Source organism: Gadus macrocephalus, chromosome 16 (assembly GCF_031168955.1).
Source record: "Gadus macrocephalus chromosome 16, ASM3116895v1".
NCBI classification, from domain to species: Eukaryota; Metazoa; Chordata; class Actinopteri; order Gadiformes; family Gadidae; genus Gadus; species Gadus macrocephalus.
This window is the reverse complement of record NC_082397.1, coordinates 20,139,877-20,143,472: the sequence shown is the minus strand read 5'-3', so window position 1 is coordinate 20,143,472 and position 3,596 is coordinate 20,139,877.

The window sequence follows — 3,596 nt, the reverse complement described above, 5'->3', positions numbered from 1 at the left end:
AAGCAAGCTTAATCGGGATATTGAGAAAACGTCAACTTCCCATCTTTGATAGGCCACATTTATGTTATCTAAATGGTCTCTTGTGACAGGATTGTTTATTATTCCAAAGTATACATATGTATTGTCGTATTGACGTATTTTTCCAAGTCCTTAAAAGAGTTATGGCCAAGTCAATAAAGCCTGCAACCTCCCCGATAGAACAATTTACCCACCAATTTGGCTTTCTGTAGTGTGTAAATTCACGCTTCATTTTTGGATGTTTAGTTTACAGACTGGAATGCAAGTACAATTTGGACAATTATGTGATCACTTTATCTAATTTCCATCTTCCAACTGCAACCCTTTTAAGTCCTTTCCCATACACAGGCAATGGCTTACAGTAAATATCTAATGGACCGATTCAAGTGTCTAACTGTATTATTGGGTTCTACATACCAACATTCCATAACTTTGAAGGTTTGAATTATATAACTTTTTTTTTTTTTTTGTATTGTATTGTATTGTATTTTTTGCATTTGAATGCTTTATTATAGAGTGAGATAGAGAGGAAGGTATGGGAGATAGAGGGGAAGACATGCAGCAAATGACCACGGGCCAAGGACTCGCTCTACCCGGTGAGCCACCGGGGCGCCACAATTATAGAACATTTCTAACTAACCAGTGTTTCAATTGTTATTTTCAGGTTATATCCAACATTGCCTAGAAGGTTTCCTATTTATCACTAGCTCAAAGCTCAAACAGTATAGGCTATGAAACAGATAGTGGGACTTTAAATTATAAGAAAAGTAACAGAATATCTGCTTTGTCATTACTATTTGTGTGTCATTTTTTAGTAATGGCAAAGCCATCAGTCAGCTATTATTGAGTTAAATGAACGGTTTCGAGTTTGCTCTGTCTGGGCCGATTTCGATTTTAGACCTTTTTTCTGACCAGTCAGGGCATCTCTTCCTTGATTGGTTCTGAGAATCCATCTTGCCTGTGAAACACACGTGAGTTGAATGCAACGCTTCTCAGTGGTGGAGGAACATAGGGAGAGAGGAAAACGAGAGGGAGGGTCCTTTTTTTTTAAGGCCAAATTCATTCTCTCTTATGCTCTCTCTACACACAATCTCAAATCTTGCGTAGCACCTTTAACTATGTAGAGCATATTGTACACACCCGTTAATACAGGTTTACAGAATTAAATTCCTCTCTTGGATATAATGTTGAAATTAAGTACATCTTATCTAATCTGAATTAGTATTTGTATTTGTGCTATGGAGTATTTTAAAAGGGATTTAAATAGGTTTTAAATAGGTTTGAGAGAGTAATTTTGAGAAAAGCCTTGTAAATACTTTTTCACACTAATGTTTTTTTGGCCTCCTTCATATCAGGGTGAATTGGTTATCAGTCACCCTTAAGGCGGACTCAGCAGGGATCTCTCAGCCACTGTGTAATGTGTTGTTACCACTATTTTCTTGCCTGCACTCAGGGCCATGCATGTGCCACCCTTGGTGTGAAAGCTGCTGATCCCCTAACATGTGACATTGGAGACATGGGACCAGGGATTGACTTTGACCTATTGTGTCTCCACTTCTGCGATCTGCCATGATGCAGATCGCACACAGGTTAAATGTGTGCAAATATGTCTTTGTGTGTGTTTGTGTGCATATGCATATATGTCTGGGTGTGTGTTAAGCTGAGTCTGTGTGTGTGTGTGTGTGTGTGTGTGTGTGTGTGTGTGTGTGTGTGTGTGTGTGTGTGTGTGTGTGTGTGTCTGTGTCTGTGTCTGTGTCTCTGTCTGTCTATGTCTGTGCATGCGTGTATTTGTGTATAGTTAGTGAGGATGTTCTTCTCGGAGATGTGCACAGGAAAGCCACTGGATTCTGAGGTATATTTGGTAGATTTAGAAGTACAACTGCTCATCATCAGCTTGTGAAGAAGCATATTTTAAGTACAAAGCTAATCAAAATGTGTAGAAGTATATTTGAAGTGTAACGCTAAACAATAGCTTGTGAGCTTGTGAAGAAGTACATTTGAAGTAAAACTGCTAATCAGCCGCTTGTGAAGAAGTAGATTTGAAGTATAAAGCTAATCATCCGCTTGTGAAGGAGTATATCCTCAGCAGTCAACACTAGAACCTAGAGACTGGACCTCCTTCACACTACGAGCAGGGAGGATCTCAAGACCCTGTGCCCCTGATACTCCCTCTGTCGATTGACTAAGGTTACTACAAAGTATCTGAGTAGCCGGGTTCTCATATATAATAAACTAAAGCCCAATTGTAGCCTACTGAGCAAGGTATATTATGTGTCTACCAATGCCCTCTGAGCGGGCTCCATCTGATGGACAACAGCTTTCTTGGATTGGGATTGCCTGCTTCGTTTTTTGCTCCCTTTTAAAGAAGAAAGGGTGCTTGTCATGAGACACTACTCTTTATTTTCTTTTAACTGGGTGTAGCTGACTTGTCGGCGGCCATCTAAAATCAATTTCAGAAGATGCGTCCTTACACTTAACCTCTGAGTAGAAAGCCTGGGGGGGGGGGGGGGGGGGAGAGAGACACCCGTTGGCGCCAGGGATGGGTGGGAGCCCAGTGCTGATGTCACTGTATATATACTGTGTGTGTTTGCGCATGCGTACACAAGGTTCCATTTTTACAGGCTTCCACGGCTTCATTTTGGTATATAAAGAAATGGATGAAATGTTTACTGTAGGCACATTGTAGGTCAGCTGAAAGCCATCATTTCTTCTGTTTTTGACTGGCCGGCTTGTATTGCAGTGTTCACGACTTTTGTGTTTTCCTACAGGCCGGGGCATCCTGTCTGAAGAGGGAGATCTGTGTGGGAACGTGTTGGAGAAGAGCCGCCGCCGCGTTTAGTCTCCGCTCTGTCGCCGGGCCCACAGATCTGTTCATCATGACTCGCTGTTAGTCTTTCACTAATCTCCTGTGTTCATCTCTCTTTCAAGTGTGTGTGCGTGTGTGTGCATCCGCATATGTGTGTGTGTGCATACACGAGTGTATGTGTGGGTTGGTGTGTGTGTGCATAGTCACTTGTATTTTTGTGTGTGTGTGTGTGTGTGTGTGTGTGTGTGTGTGTGTGTGTGTGTGTGTGTGTGTGTGTGTGTGTGTGTGTGTGTGTGTGTGCGTGTGTCTGCGTGTGTCTGCGTGTGTGTGTCTGCATGCATATGTGTTTCAAGTGCCACTGGAGACAATTATTTCTACATGGTTAAACATATATCCCACATTTGTCATCATGCAGTTCTTTTAAAAACAATGTGTTTGACTTTGAAAAGATTTACAGCCCTCTGTGACGATGAACCCAAAATATTCAAGTCTTACAGTGTGCTTATTATAATCAAGTTTGTTTGATTTGGGTTGTTTGGAGACGTTTTTTATTTTTGTCGAATCTCTCAGCAACACATCTCTGGTTGGCTAAGAACATTATTTATCAAGTCAACATTTAGAGTCACCGAGTTGGTCTCCACCCACTTAAGATCCTACTCCATTAAAAAAAAAAAAGTACCGTATGCAGAAGAAGGTTTGTATGTATGACATCTAGTGGTTGATTGTGGTATAACCCGTGAGGGCAGGTCGCCGCTGAAGGAGGATAGGCTAC